This window comes from Scyliorhinus canicula, chromosome 7 (genome assembly GCF_902713615.1).
Source record: "Scyliorhinus canicula chromosome 7, sScyCan1.1, whole genome shotgun sequence".
In the NCBI taxonomy this organism is placed as follows: Eukaryota; Metazoa; Chordata; class Chondrichthyes; order Carcharhiniformes; family Scyliorhinidae; genus Scyliorhinus; species Scyliorhinus canicula.
In genome coordinates, this window is record NC_052152.1 from 198,637,289 (window position 1) to 198,654,323 (window position 17,035).

Sequence of the window (17,035 nt, forward strand, 5' to 3'; positions counted from 1 at the left end):
TATTGTTACATAAAAACTGCAAAGAGGTTACTCATGTGTAATACTGTAAAATGTGTACTTCCTGAAGCCTTGAAAAATTCCTTCCAAAGAGTATAAAATGTGAACCTCAGATGCTGGTGTGGGTGGTCAATTTGAAATGCGAAAATGTATAACATCGGCAATTCAAATTAAACTAGGGTGATAAATTAATTAATTCTACAAAGATATCTTTAACCACAAATCAATATCTTTTAAAGGCTGCCAAATTCACACTATTTGGCATACTACAGAGTTAATCAAATTCATTGAGTCACTTTGGCTACGGCATCGTCCTACGGATCCCACTCTGGATCAGATTTGGTGCTTTCCATTTCAGAATCAGTTCTCCACAACACCTCATCTACCACTCCATCCACTGAGTTAGACATTCTGTATTCTTTTGGAAAATTTGACAGTTTGTGCATTAATAACATCTCTCTGTTTGAAAATAAAAGCAGGAGCAGCACACACAGTTCGAGTCTTTGCAAAAGGTTTTTTCTCCACCAACCATCCACCTATTCCATTCGTGCCAACATCATCACTAAATGGTTTGATAAGGCACATATTCAACGGTTGAACTATGGATTTTAGACTCCTCGGTATAACTACAATTTGGGGTGATTTGTTTGCAGGCGTCTCTTTTCCTGTCAGTTATATAGGATATAAAAATGTTGCACATTAAAAAGTTGTGTTTAAAAAAAAAATTTTTAGAGTGGTCAATTCATTTTTTCCAATTAAGGGGCAATTTAGCGTGGCCAAACCATCTACCCTGCACATCTTTGGGTTGTGGGGGCAAAACCCACGCAATCAGGGGGAGAATGTGCAAACTGCACACGGACAGTGACCCAGAGCTGTGATCGAACCTGGGACCTCGGCGCCCTGAGGCAGGAGTGGTAACCACTGTGCCACCGTGCTGCCCTCCATGTTCTTTTAAGTAGGCCACTGGAACGCAGAGTCCACATTATCAATCCACAACTTCACTCCATTCTCATCCATCCATCGTAGGCTATCATTTTGTTCTGTCAGGCACGCAGGCTTGTGTCACCAGGAATTTTGTCTTTGCATCTTCTGTCATTTGCACTAGAAACGTTTTCGAACCTTTTCACAGTTCAGTTCGGTTTCTGGAATTCATGGGAATTTTATCCATGTTGATGTGACTTCTGGGTACGAGTATGTGTCATTAGACATTCTCATTCCATAATCCAGCTATACAACTAGATGTTGCCCTGAAATATTTGATGGAACTCTGGGTTTTATTTGGTCCAATTAAGTGCGCATATATACATTGCATGTCTTGTGATGTGACCATATCTTCTGCAGGGCAGATGTCTCTTGCACCAGTTTCTCCCTAACACCTGCAGAACAAGTTCGAAAAAGTTAAGACTTTTTGCTTCAAAAAAGACCTCATTCTTTTTGCCGAAGGGCCCTCTCTGTTTATTATTTTCCAACGCAGTCCGCTGTGTGGATGTGTCTAACTCCCACTCATCATCTTTGCAACACGGTCGGTATTATCCGCTTGATCCATTGTCCCGGCTTAGGAGAGGAAAATATGCATTTTAGGTGGACAATTGGACCCGGCTCCTATTGCAAGTATAGCATTTCGGAGCAGACCATGGGAGGGGGCGGGAGAGGGAGAGCGAGAGCGAGAGGGAGAGCAATTCAACTTGTATGCTGAATAAAGGCCTAAACATGATTTTTGGTGCCTGAAAAATGGGATTGTCTTATACGCAGGAATCCACCCGAGAAAGCGAGCCAGGATAATGAACAGAAAATGCAAATAAACTACACTCCACTTTAGCTGATGACTCCCTAGTCTCTGATGAATCCCTAGTCTTGATTCAGCACTGTAACATACTGCTTGATACTGTACTGTTTTATTTCTATTCCGTATCAGATTAACCCAATTGCAGCATTGAAGATTTTTCGTCTTGGAGAATATACTTTGCTTTAGATGTAGATAGCCGAGTACCATGGATTCCATAAATGAATGGCTAAAATGAATGACCAGTTTAAACGCATCATTTCAGGATAACCTCAGTAAATACCAGCTTGGTGTTTGCCCTCAGGGTCCAGAATAAAAATAGAATTTCCATTTCAAAGTTAAGCCATGGCTACTGGAAAAATACCATGCAGGATTTTTGTGATTTGTAAACATCCTGGACTTGCATATTCATATGCATGCCCTTAATAGATGTTTGTATTGAATGTTCCAACATTCTTCTAAAGGCTCTAAAATATGAATTTACACGCTCTTTAAATTGTCCGTTTTTCTTTCAATATGGCATTGCGCTGTCTTACATTAAAGTTGGATATTCACAAGTGCAACATAATTACACGATAGACAAGGATGACCATTTGCCCCACCTTAATTCATTCATCTAGAAAGACCAAAGCTGCACCATCCAATTATTTAAAATGATTCCAGGACATTTATTTTCAGTGCTCTACTATGAAGTCTATGCCACGTGTTAACTCAACATTTTAAATATTTCCCAATTTCAGTTCTAAATTTACCTATTACTTGTTCCCTTGTCCTACTCTTGCAATTTAATTTACTGTTTCTCATTTACCTTTTACACGTCCTTGAAAAGCACCTTTCCAAACTAAAAATCCCAAGTTTCTCCACTTTTATTTCCTAACTCCAAACTTCAGGCAGGAGGGATCAACTCTGCAGGTCTTCTTTGCACTGCTTCCATTGTTTCAATGTCTTACCAGTTTCTCAGGTGACCAGAACCGGACAAAGCCGTTCCGCTCCATGTTGACCATTGTAACATTTAACCACAACCTATACAGATTTATATTTTACCTAGTTAGCTGAACAGTCTATGGTGTTCAACGAACCCGATTTTGAATTGGACTTACCACTTCAAAACATTTTCGATTACAGTAACAGCAGTTTTGAAATCTTATGTAAGAAATGCAATGCTTACACCATACCCGAAACAAGTTTGCATAACAAGTTGGCGTAGAGTTTTCTTCAGGGTAAAAAGCTGTTTACCTGAGATAATGCAAATTCTAATCTTCTGAACAATTATTTTAAAAATGTTGGGCCAAATTTGATACCTGCTCAAATCATGCAAGTTATCCTCAATGGAGGCTTACTTTCTGGAGGATTGCTTATAAAAGTTTCTACTTTCACGAGACATACCAAATAGCTATCCTGGTTAATTTATTTCAAAAAAGGCTTTAAACACAAACTATACTTAGCCGGCTTGCAAGCAGATTGCTCAGTCCACCCAATTTAAATTAATACTCCAAAGTAAACCCATGTATGTGAACTATACTTATCATGTTCCAGTCCTGGAGGAAACATGTCAATGCTATTGATAGAATGGCAGTCAATATATGATAACGGTGGAGTAATTGTCATATTGGACTTTGATCCTGGAGTTTTGCTCTATTTTGAACCTCAACACTCTGATCAGCTAACAAAGTTCAACTGTGTTATTCAGCAGAATCTTTTTTTTTCAAAAAAATGTTTTTAAAAGAGTACCCAATTATTATTTTTTTTCCCAATTAAGGGGCAGTTTTAGCATGGCCAATCCACCTAACCTACACATCTTTGGGTTGTGGGAGTGAAACCCACCAGACACAGGGAGAACTTGCAAATGCTACATGGACAGTGACCCAGGGCCAGGATTCAAACCCGGGTCCTCAGCGCCGCAGGCAGCAATGCTAACCATTGTGCCACGTGCCGCCCCTTATTCAGCAGAATCAATGGCATCATGAAAATACATCTCCTGTTGGATTTTACTCTTGCTTCGTGATGCAGAGCCAAGCCAACAGCGCGGGAGTTAAATACCTGTACCGGCTCAGGTTATTCATGAAGACCCCGCCTTCTCAACCTTGCCACTCGCCTGAGGCGTGCTGATCCTCAGGTTAAACCATCACCAGTCAGCTCTCCATTTCAAAGAGGAAAGCAGACTATGGTCATTTGGGACTATGGAAACTTTACTTTACTGCTGCTCCTCGGACAAGAAAAAAAAAGCATGTTAACTACAAAGTACCAAGACGGTCGGCTCTTCCATTGTCTGTTTATATGATGTGGAGGTGGCAGCGCTGGACTAGGGTGGGCACAGTAAGAGGTCTCACAACACCAGGTTAAAGTCCAACAGGTTTATTTGAAATCACAAGCTTTTGGAGCGTTGCTCCTTCATCAGGTGAGGTGGAGGCAGGTTCACAATCACAGCACATATAGGCAGAGACACAATTGCAAGATAATTAGATTGGAATGTGAAGAATGGTTGGAAGTCTTGCATTTCAACCATTCTTCACACTGCAATCCACAATTATCTTGCAATTGTGTCTCTGCCTATATATGCTTTGTTTGTGAACCTGCCTCCACCTCATTTGAAGGACCAGCACTCCGAAAGCTTGTGATTTCAAATAAACCTGTTGGATTTGGTGTTGTGAGACTTCTTACTGCTTATATATGGAGATGTGAGAACTAAATGCATTCATCTTTTTTCAATGTACCTGTCCCAGTACTTTGTGCACAGCAATGGCAACAAATAAGTATGTTATTTTTACCAAGAAAGGAAATCTGACCATTTAGGCATTGATAGCTCTGCATTATAATCTGGCAGCCCTCCTCACTCAACCTGCTCCAATCGTTCCTCCCAAAGAGAGGGTCTTCTGCAATTCACTACAATAGCAAACTGCAGCCATTGATCCGTAATTCAAAATTAAAATCTTGGTGACTCAATGGGTAAATTCAGGAGTTTGATGCAGACCAGCAGGGTCACCATTTTGATCAAACGTCTGTGTTGCGTTCGCTAACTTCAGTTTCCATGACAACAGAACTGTCAGAAAAAAATTCCATGCCCCTAAGCATGAGCAAAAACAACTGGCGGAGGTTACAACTTTCAACCATCTCTGTCTGGGTGGACATCAGGTTGGAGCATTCGGCAGTCAGATAAGCCTGCCAGTAACTACTGTGTTGATAGACACATTAGATTAAGGGAAACCTTTTGGGCAATGCCCCGGATGCCTGTTTTTCCAGTTAAATAGCAGCCAAATGCCTTCAGGTTAATAAAAGGGAGAAAGAGTCACAGTAACCCAAGGTTCTATTAATTACAGATACAGTTTTTTTTGAGGGCCAAGAAGAATCCAGCGCGGGTTTGTAGAATCAAAAGAAACACTTTATTTACAATTACATATATACAACAGCAGCAATACTCCACCACTGCTCACTCCCTAGCTGGTTCCACACTGGCCAGCTCTAATTATGCAGGGACTCTGCTAATGATTTCTTCACCCCCTCATTGGGGAAGCTCATACTCACTAAGGATTGTAAGAGTGCCATTAGTCCCCAGCCAGTAGTAATTACGCAGGTTAAAACATCACCTCCCCCACCCAAAGTCCAAGGAATCCACCGAAGACCGTGGCAAAGGAGGGCGTCGGACTCGTTTTGCTGCAAACCGGATGCCATTTGCATGAGGCGCTGGATCAAGCGGCGTGTAATGAGAAGGAGAACAACGCTTCCGCAATGAACAGCGTAATGGTTGTACATCCACAGGCGGTGGGACCGAGGACACCCCCTCGGAGGCGTTCTGTCTCCATCTCGGAGTCGGAGTGCACTGCCTCCGTGATATCTCCACGCGGTTCTGCAACACAGGCTTTTGAGTGCGGCACCAGAGGAAGATTGTGAGGATGATCCCCCACTGTGTCTGGTCTCTGTGGCTGTAGAAGTGAGCTCCGGGGGCGGGGAATCTTTTAAAGAGGCAGCCTTCTGGACCAAACATGGTCAACATGCTTGCGCTGGAGACAGCCCTGGGCTTGCACCTGGTAAGAGATAGGGCCCGTTCGGGGCGAAAGGTAACGCCAGGGACCCACTGGGCACCACCAGCAAGATTTCGAATGAACACCGGATCAGCAGCTGCAAACTGCCGAATCGGCCGATGCCGAGAAAGGCCATGCCCCTGCAGTTCTGGAGTGCGACGTACTTTTCGCTAATGTTTGGGAAAGCATGCTGAGACGGGTGCAAAGGCTCTAGCCCATTCGGAGTTCCAGTCACCACATGTGGAGTAGTCCTATACGAAAACAAAAAACGAGCCTGTCTCGTGTCCATAGACCCGGAAAAGTGTTTCTTTAGGCCCCGTTTAATGTCTGTACTGCGCCGGGTGATATGGAGCGGTGCGGATATGGCGTATGCCGTTCATCTTCATGAGCCTTGCAAACTCCTCACTTGTGAAAGGAGTGCCGCTGTCCGTGACGAGCACCTCGGGGAGTTCATGCGTACTGAAAGTCAAGCGCATCATCTCGATCGTTGCGCAGGACGTTGTGCCTACCATCTTATGCACCTCTAGCCATTTAGATTGGGCATCGATTAATAAAAGGAACATGGATCCTTGAAAAGGGCCGGCGAAATCCGCATGCAAGCGCACCCAAGGCCGCCCTGGCCATTCCCAGTGTGTAGGGGCACAGCCAGCGGAAGCTTCTGATGCCCCTCACAAATGGAGCAGTTTTGGGCCACCTTCTCAATGTCGGCGTTGAGGTCTGGCCATCAGACATAACTCTGGGCCAACATCCCGGATGCCCATTGTGTAAGTCCTGTAGTATCAGCTCGTCTTTTTTCCGGGACGACCACAAGAAGACCGTCTTTCACGCTAAATTCTGACAGCTTGGAGGAAAATGCCTGCAACTCGCCTGGGTCTATGCTGCCTACTATGCAAGGATATGTGCCGAACCTTTGACAGGACTGGATTCGTCTGGGTCCACTCATGGATCTGCGATGCCGTGACAGGCAAGGAGTCTATAAAATTTAGGGTCGCAGCCACCTAAATTGGGGGTCGACATGGGATGTGTGGGGGGGGGATGGGATGTGTGTGGGGGGGGGGGGGGATGGGATGTGTGTGGGGGGGGGGATGGGATGTGTGGGGGGATGGGATGTGTGGGGGGGGGGGATGGCAGTCGGCTGAGTGCATCGGCATTCCCTATCTGGATCCTTACTTTATGCTGTAGAGAACACTCGTAGGCAGCAAACAACAAAGCCCAGCGCTGGATCTGTGCAGAAGCAATGGGCAGAATTGGTTTATGCTCTCAGAAAAGTCCAAACAGAGGTTTATGATCAGTTACGATAGTGAAGTGGCAGCCATAAACATACTGGTGGAAGCGTTTCACTGCAAAGACTGCAAAGACCACCGCCAGGCCCTCCTCCTCGATCTGCGTGTACGTCTTTTCCGCTGCAGTCAATGTGCGGGCGGCGAAAGCTATCAGCTGCTCGGTTCCGTTCGCCATCTTGCCATTGGTCCCCAGCCAGTAGTAATTAGGCAGGTTATAAGTTATTCAGACTATGTTGTGGACATCATATAACCTTCCAACTGAGGAACAAAACAGTGTGTTTACCCACCATCATTTATCAGGAATCAAGATTACCCAATCTGACAGCTCAAATTACGAACAGAATTCCCGCACAGATATCAGATTAAGTGCTGGGTAACTTCCGGAGTGATCGAGAGGAAACAATGAAATAAGCTGCAAATTTTCAGCTGCTCTCTCAATACTGCATCTATCTGCATTAAAACAGGAATCTGAAAATTACTCTATCAGTTTTCCCTGAAGCAATCAGATCAGGAAGTGAAGCTGATGGGGCAGTTTTTTGACAAACAGGGGCGCAATGGTTTCCTAAAATGACTTAGCAGAATTACTACACAACAGGAAGAAAATCTGATTGAATCCTTAGTCCTGAGGCACAGCAATACAGTACTGCTGTACTTGGGTGCTCCCATGTGCCTTATCAAAGCAACAGAACATTGGTCATTTCTCACCTCTACTGAGTTCCCTACCGAGATTTATCATGTAAGAAGGGCGAATTAAGTAGAGATCAGAAATTATCTTTCAGCAACAAAGAGAAACATTACACAGCAAGTTACCCCATGCAATTCTCTTCAACCTTCCAGCATTTGGCAAAGTATTTTTGAAACTGGACTGACAACATGCTTTCAATTAGAGAATAATGCCCAAGAGTGAACTTAAAATAACCACACCCCCAAACAGCACAATCACAGTTGTACAAGAGGAAATAAACACCAGTGTCACACCACAAAAAAAACAAGCTTTACATAGTGTCAGAGGTAATTTGTAAAAGACTAAACTATCTGCAAGAGTACGGTACAATGGCATATTTGAATTAATACACATTCATGAGGCTATTAAAACAGTCTTAATCATCACTTGACCACCTCCAGAAATATTGGTCTCGATCACAAACTAATTTCAAATCCTAACATGTTCCAAGTCTTCAGGAATTTGTTTATCATTTAATTCTGCCCATCTCACTGCACCAAAGCTTTTGTGGGGAGACAACAAATGATGCCAAGACCTTGCAGTACATCTCTGACCAGATGTTAACAGAGTGGTGTAGTCCCCATCACTTCCATTGTCCCTATTTATCCCAAATAGCTGCTTACCACCATAGACAACAACATTGCAGGTTAATGGCTGATCCATCTCCGTAGTCACTTTCTTCAGCATCATTCTGAAAGGCAACTGTAGTCCTAATTTCCTGTTCTCTACAATCAACAACATCCTTAGATCTTCATCCCCCAACCTCCATTTGCACTGCCACATACTAGCTCAAGAACTTAATTTTCAAAACGGTCCACAGCCTTGTAGAATTTACTGCTACAATCTTTGCCAAACCCAAATCCTCCCTTCCTGATTCCATATTATAGCTTGCCCAAAGCCAAAGTCTGCTGCTATATTATCTAAAGTAAAGTCACCATAGAGAAAGGTACAACAATAATCATGGGTGATATTAGTATGCATATAGATTGGATTAATCAAATTGGCACGGTTACCCTCGACGGAGAGTTCATTGAATGTATCAGACTGTTTCTTGGAGCAATATGTTGTGGAGCCAACCAGGGAGCAGGCTATTCTGGATTTGGTATTGTGCAATGACTGGGATTAATTAATGACCTCATAGTTAAGGATCGTCTAGGGAAGAGTGATCATAGCATGCTGGAATTTCAAATTCAGTTTGAAAGCGAGAAACTGGTGCCCCACACAAACGTTCTGGAGTTAAACAAAGGTAATTACACAGAAAAAAGGACAGATTTAGCCCTAGTGAACTGGGCAGGAAGACTAAACGGTAGAGCAGATGATGAGCAGTGGCAGTTGTTCAAGGAGATACTCAATTCCTCCCGACGATAATATATTCTGTAGAGGTAGAAAGAATGTAAGAGGAGGGAAACATCCATGACAAAGCAAGGCGGTCAAGGACAACAAAGACAAAAACTAAGGCATAGCATATTGCAACGGCCAGTGGCAGGCTGGAAGTTAGGAAAACTTTAAGATCAACAAAGGGTTACTAAAAATGTAATAAAAAGAGCAAAGATAAATTATGAAATAAACTAGCACGAAATAGAAAAAAGAACAAAAAATTCTGTAAGTATATAAAGGGAAGAGAGTCACTAAAGTGAATTTTGGTCCTTTAGAGGACGAGACCAGGGAGTTAATTGTGGAGAAACCAGAAATAGCGGAGACACGATCTATATTTTGCCTCAGTTTTCAGAGTGGAGGGCACTAGTATCATCCCAATAGTAATAGGTAATGCAGAGGTAATAGAAAGGGGGGGAAATTAGAACAATCAATAGGGAAAATGTACTAAACAAACTACTGGGATAGAAGGCAGTTATGTCCCCAGGGCCTGATGCCTACATCCTAGGGTCTTTAAGGAAATGATGGTGGAGATAGTAAATCCATTGGTTATAATACCCCAAAATTCCCTGGATGTAGGAAAGGTTTCAGTGGATTAGAAAAATGGAACGTAACACCCTATTCAAAAAGGGAGGGAGGCAAAAGGTCAGGAACCATAGACCAGCTAGCTTAATATGCCATTGCAAAATTATTAGAATCCATTATTGAGGAAGTAACAGGACATTTGGAAAGTCAAAACGCAATCCGGCAGAATCAGCATGGTTTTATAAAGGGTAAAATCACCTTTAACTAATTTGCCGGAGTTCTTCGAAGATGTAACAAGCCAAAGATAATGGGCATCCTGTAGATGTCTGGACTTCCAGAAGGCATTTGAGAAGGTGCCACACACGGTAAGATCATACGGGATTCGGGATAATTTATTAGTTTGGATAGAAGACTGGTTAACCAAAAAAAGACAGAGAGAGTCGGAATAAATGCATCTTCAGGTTTGCAACATATAACTAGTGAGGTGCCGCAGTTTCGGTCCTCGGGCACCAACTATTTACAATATACATTAATGACTTTGATGTAGGGATAGAAGGCACTGTAGCCAAATTTTCAGATAGTACTAAAGTAATAAGTTGCAATGAGGAAATAAGACATTTACAAATGGATATAAATACGTTAGGAGAGTAGGAAAAAAATTGGCAGATGGAGTTTAACATGGATAAGCGTGATGTTATCCATTTTGTTGGAAAAATGAAAAGGGTGACTTACCTAAATGGTGTGCTTTGGTGCAGTGTGACCTGGGTGTCCTTTTACACGAATTGTAGAAAACTAGTATGCAGGTACTGCAGGTAATAAGGAAAGCAAATGGAATTTTGAAAGGAGTATAAAAGTAGAGAAGTGTTGCTGCAACTGTACAAGATATTGTTGAGATCGCACCTAATGCGGTGTATTTTTGGTCCCCTTAATTGAGGAGGGATGTAGTTTCATGGGAGGCAGTTCAGAAGAGGTTCACTAGATTGATTCCAGAGATGAGGGGTTTCTTATGAAGAGAGATTGAGCACTTAGGTCTATGCTCTTTTGAGTTTAGAAGAATGAAGGGAGATCTAAATCATACAAGATGGTAAAAGGTATTGACAAAGTAGATGTAGAGTGGATGCTTGCTCTTGTGGGGCAATCCAGAATGAAATGTCATAGTTTTAGGTTAATCAGTGGCAGTTTTAAAATGGAGATAAAGAGAAATTGCTTCTCTCAAGGGGTTTAGAAGCTGTGGAATTCACTATCCCACAGTGTGGTAGATGCCAGGGCACTGAACAAATTTGAGCAGATTGACAGATTTTAAGAGTAATGGGTTGAAGGGTTATGGAGAATGGGCCGCTCTTTCGTTCTGCAAATGAACAATTTAATTCACTTTTGCCTCTCCCAACACTTTGGCTGGTCTCCTCAAATAGTTTACAACCCAGCAATATAAGCAAGGTTGCCCTGATCAAAATCAGCTGCGATGATTTGTGATCGTGCTTACAGCATGTTGCCCCACCTTGAACTCTTTATAGTCAACCATTCTATCCTCTTGCATTGTCTCATGCTGTCTGTACAACAGCTATTCCTATTTGTCTCAATGTAATATACATATGCCAGCACAGGCATCAGTGGAATCTGATGTCTTACTTTGGGCCAGTTTGACTGGTAGATCCCCAGCTCTGTTCCTCCCCTGTTCGGGTTACCGGGAATGCCTTGCTCTTGCCCAGGTTGTATCCTGACAAATTCCCAAACACTTCCAGGAACTTCATGATTACTTTCAGGCTGTTCTGTGGGTCCGAGATGTAGAGGAGCAGGTCATCTACAGAGTGAAACATTGTGCTTTCTGCCTCTCTGATGCCCTTCCAGCCTTTCAGGTCTCGCAGAGCGATCGTCAGTTTGATTGCCAAGGCGAAGAACAGCAAAGACAGCTTGTGCCCCTGAGCAGCTGGAAGCATTCAGAGCTGGTGGTGTTGGTCCGAATGCTTACTTTGGGGGAGTTGTACATGAGTTTCACCCACGAGGTGAACTCAGTTCCAAGCCCAAGCCGCTCCAGTACCTCGATGAGGTACTTCCACTCGACTCTGTCGAAGGCCTTTTCTGCGTCCAGGGAGACGATCACCTCTGGTGTTCTCTCCAATGACACTACATAAATGAAAATTATTGCAACAAATAAAAATCCAGGATCATTATTCATTCAACTTGACACCTTGCTGAAACTTTCAAAGCCTTCAGCATAAACAGAAACTGTAACAAATCATAAAACAATAGTAATTTTTTGCCAAGATTTTTCTTGGTGTATGGGAGGAACTGCATGTGAATTCAAACAATAAACCCTTACTCTAGGTTTGAGTCAAAGCAAAACTACCAAGCAATTTGATTTCCTATAAGTGTCACACTACGGCCAACTAAGCTTCATGCTCTCTGTCAAGCGGAAGGTGATAAATGTTCTGACGTCAACAACTTTTCTCGTAACCCAGATTCTTAATAGGCGAGTCATCAGCTAAGACGTATTACAAAAATACTACCATTATCAGCGACAACCTGTGTTTATATAGCGCCTTTCATTCAATTAAACATCACTCAGGCACATTACCGAGTGTCATAAAGCAGAAATTGACAGCCAGATGGAGACATTTGGGCTTGGTCACAGAGGTTGTTTTTAAAGGAGCTTCCATGGAAGGAGGCAAGAAAAATAGAGAGGTGGTGAGGTTTAGGGAAGAAATTCCTCAGCTAAGGAGGGCCTTGGCAGCTGCATACACTTCATCGCATTTTTATTAATTTTTTTGTTAAAATGCTCCCTTAACACCACACATAAAAATAGAAATAAAAAGGAGCCATGCCTCATGCCCTTTGGGAAAAAGAAAACTGAGGAAGAAAACAAGTTATTGAAATAAAACAACATCTGATTTTAAAAATTAATCACATTTGTATTGTGCTTTTTACAACCTCAAGATTTCTCAAAGTACTCTGGAGCCAATGAAATACTTTTTGGCATTTAATCACTGTCGTAATGAACGAAACACAGCAGCAATTTGCACAGCAGCATTCTACAAACAGCAGTATGATAATGAGCGGATAATCCATTTTAGTAACGTCAGTTCAGAAGTAAATATTGACCACAACATTTTATTAATTTTCAAGCTTTTTCAAGAGTTTGCTTTCCAAAATGACTGGTTTTAAACAGCCATGTTTTATCTGATAATCTTTCCTAACCAGTCAACAGCTGCAGGTTTCAGATTGGTGACCTGTCGTTAGCCCAACAATCATTTATATACTTCAGCTACACTCTCTCGCCCACAGTCACGAGATAAAATATTCCGGGTAAAAATGTTTCTCCATATATGGAGATGAAGTCCACAATGTAAACACATTTTCTGCAGATATTTTCAATAACTGAACCGTCGGGAAATATTGTGTATTCTCAAAACATTGCCATGACAACTCCACAACTTACAACATAAGAGGTAACATTCCTACGTGTGCTAAGTGCATGCAAAAGTCAAACACCAATTTATGCACCAATATCACCTTTTAAATAATACAAGGAACAATCTTTGGTGGTTTCACATTTGCATCACACAAGAGCGATGGCAACACATTTTTAAACCGAATTGTTTTGTAACATTGTAAAACCTGAAACAGATCAATGGGCCACATTTCGCAAAGGTATAATATTTAATGGTACAATGTAGAAGGACAAGCAGCTACAGCATTTTACTGCAGGGAGAATGAAAGATCAGGGAGGAACACAATCACAACCAGTGGCTTGAATGCTTCCTGAAGCAAGCTATTCTGGCACAATCTGCCCACTCTCTCAGCAACAGAGGTCTAGATCATGTCAGCTACAGATGGGAGATAATGTACTTAGAAAAATGCATAAATATTTAATGCAAAGTTTACAAACTCAACATTTGAAATACACACAGGTGAGGTGACTAGCAATAATACAGAAAAAGAGGAAAACGGCAGCATAACACACCCAACAGAAAACAAAAACAGCTGACTCGGGAAGCGAAATGAATTTGGAGCACAGCTATTGAAGCAATTCAACACCCAAAGTCCACAATCAACTCTTCTAAATAATTTACATTAAATAAGATACAAAATAACCTACTGAACAGCTTCAGTTTCAATCTCATTCCAATCACACCCGATGTTGCTACATGCTGTATTTGTGCTGTCGCAGGATTACAAGTTGAATAATGTGAAGCAGGTATTGATTTTCATCCCATGCGTATTAAAATATTCAGATCCTGACCAACTTTCAAAATTAACCGACTTTTAATTTTATAAAATTAAATGATTCTTCAAAATGAATGTAAGCAAGGGCGGCATGGTGGTACAGTGGTTAGCACTGCTGCCTCACGGCGTCGAAGACCCGGATTCGATCCCGGCCCCGGGTCACTGTCCGAGTGGAGTTTGAACATTCTCCCCGTGTCGGTGTGTGTTCCATACCCACAACTCAAAAAGATGTGCAGGGTAGGTGGATTTGCCATGCTAAATTGCCCCTTAATTGGTAAAGGAAGAATTCGATACTCTAAATTTATTTTTGCAAAATATCAGCAAAAGTAATTGTAGCACAAAAAAGTGTCAAATTCCCAAGAGCAGATGGGTTATTTTCAGCATTTTACTGAGAACAGCGTGGATGTACAAACTTTAAACTTCCAAAGTTCTCTCTCTGCACAAACCATTCTCTTGGTTTGGACAATTATGCATTCCACTCCACTGCTTAAGAAACTTAACAGAAGGAGACTAGGGAAGGAGACTAGGGAAGGAGACTAGGGAAGGAGACTAGGGAAGGAGACTAGGGAAGGAGACTAGGGAAGGAGACTAGGGAAGGAGACTAGGGAAGGAGACTAGGGAAGGAGACTAGGGAAGGAGACTAGGGAAGGAGACTAGGGAAGGAGACTAGGGAAGGAGACTAGGGAAGGAGACTAGGGAAGGAGACTAGGGAAGGAGACTAGGGAAGGAGACTAGGGAAGGAGACTAGGGAAGGAGACTAGGGAAGGAGACTAGGGAAGGAGACTAGGGAAGGAGACTAGGGAAGGAGACTAGGGAGGAGACTAGGGAAGGAGACTAGGGAAGGAGACTAGGGAAGGAGACTAGGGAAGGAGACTAGGGAAGGAGACTAGGGAAGGAGACTAGGGAAGGAGACTAGGGAAGGAGACTAGGGAAGGAGACTAGGGAAGGAGACTAGGGAAGGAGAGGCCAGTTAGTCTAATATCTGTTGAACATCTTGAAAATTTTCAACTGAACAGAGAGCAAGAGAGACAGCATTTTAAAGGGTGCATCGTGCCAAATTAACCAGATTCAATTTTTTTGAACTGAAGTGGACAGGACAATGTTTATAGATGTTATTTGTATGAACTTCCAGAAGACAACTGATAAGGTCCCTCTTAAGAGACTGTCAGGGAAGGGTTATTGACCTAGCTAGGAAATTGGCTGAACAGAAGGAGAGGGGGAGGGTTAATGGGCAGATGCTCTAACTGTCTGAAAGTGGCAAATGGTGCCCCACAAGCTTCTGTGTTAGGATCTCAACTATTCACTATTTACTAATGGCACATACAAATCCACATGTACAAATGCTGATGACGTTTGGATAGATGGCATTGTAAACATTGCAGATTCTAGAGAGCCATTGATAGGTTAAATGAAAGACAAAACTGTGGCAACTGGGATTTCATGCAGGCAAATTAGATCACCCACTTATGTCCTGAAAAGGATAGAACAGGGTAATTTCTAGATAGGTAGCGCTAGAAACGCTGATAGTTCAAGGAGGCTTGTGGCTCCAGGTTTTCTCATTGGCTTTATATCGTTGCTAATGATTCACATTTACTGCTTATCTGTTGAGAGTCTTCAGATAAGAGTACAGTCCAATTTGGCAAAAGGGTATAGTCCAGGTATAGATTAAAATGTCATGAACAGGTACAGAAAGGAATCAAAAAGGCAAATTGATATATGTCTAGAAGACTACAATAGAAGTGATAGAAATCATGCTGCAGATATACAAAGCCCTGGTTGGACCATACCCGAAGTACTGTGACCAGCTCTGGGAATCACACCTTGAGAAGAATCACACCGTAGGAAGAAAACACTAACTTTAGAGGAATACAGTATAGATTTAACAGGGTTGAATTATGAGAGATTACAGAAATAGAGTGAGATTTCTGGGAATTTAGAAGTTATAATCCTTGGTCATACTCCCAAGTTGTTGGCAGAATCCAGTTCAGAACCGATAATGTTTTGTTTCAAGTAGAACAGGTTTGAGATTCTAGACAAAGAAAGTCATAAGACTCCATGAGTTGGATTGGATTTGTTTATTGTCACGTATACAGAGGTACAGTGAACATAGAACATAGAACAGTACAGCACAGAACAGGCCCTTCAGCCCTCGATGTTGTGCCGAGCAATGATCACCCTACTCAAACCCACGTATCCACCCTATACCCGTAACCCAACAACCCCCCCTTTAACCTTACTTTTTTAGGACACTACGGGCAATTTGGCATGGCCAATCCACCTAACCCGCACATCTTTGGACTGTGGGAGGAAACCGGAGCACCCGGAGGAAACCCACGCACACACGGGGAGGACGTGCAGACTCCGCACAGACAGTGACCCAGCCGGGAATCGAACCTGGGACCCTGGAGCTGTGAAGCATTTATGCTAACCACCATGCTACCGTGCTGAAAAAACATTTTTCTGCAAGCAGCTCAAACAGATGATTAAGTACATGAAAAGAAAAAGAAAAGCCATAATAGGACAACACAAGGTGCACAATGTGAATACACAGACACTGGCATCAGGTGAAGCATACAGGAGTGCAGTATTAATCAGGTCAGTCTATAAGAGGGTGGTTTAGGAGTTTGGTAACAGCGGGGAAGAAGCTGTTTTTGAATCTGTTTGTGCGTGTTCTCAGACTTTTCTATCTCCTGCCCGATGGAAGAAGTTGGAAGAGTGAGCCGGGTGGGAGGGGGTCTTTGATTCTGCTGCCCGCTTTCCCCGGGCAGCAGGAGGTGTAGATGGAGTCAATGGATGGGAGGCAGGTTTGTGTGATGGACTTGGCTGTGTTAACGACTCTCTGAAGTTTCTTGCGGTCTTGGGCCGAGCAGTTGCCATACCAGGCTGTGATGCAGCCAGACAGGATGCTTTCTATGGTGCATCTGTAAAAGTTGGTAAGAGTTAATGTGGACACGCCAGATTTCCTTAGTTTCCTGAGGAAGTATAGGCGCTGTTGTGCTTTCTTGGTGGTAGCGTCGACGTGGGTAGGCCAGGGCAGATTTTTGGTGATGTGCACCCCAAGGAATTTGAAGCTGTTAACCATCTCCACCTCGGCCCCATTGATGCT

The 17,035-nt window shown here is 42.7% G+C and overlaps 1 protein-coding gene across 4 annotated transcripts in view; it reads right to left on the reverse strand.

Moving 5' to 3' along the window:
• LOC119969690 (E3 ubiquitin-protein ligase Itchy-like) overlaps positions 1-17,035 on the reverse strand; it is a 108,305-nt gene that overhangs the window by 80,525 nt on the left and 10,745 nt on the right. Inside the window, exon 2 of one of the 4 annotated variants that reach the window (XM_038803678.1) lies at positions 11,675-11,829. The exons of 2 other annotated variants lie outside the window; for them this stretch is intronic. The gene's annotated coding sequence lies outside the window, so the exon portion shown is untranslated. Of the gene's footprint in view, positions 1-11,334; positions 11,642-11,674; positions 11,830-17,035 lie in introns of those variants that run through there. One more of the 4 variants, XM_038803677.1, reaches the window with a different exon arrangement.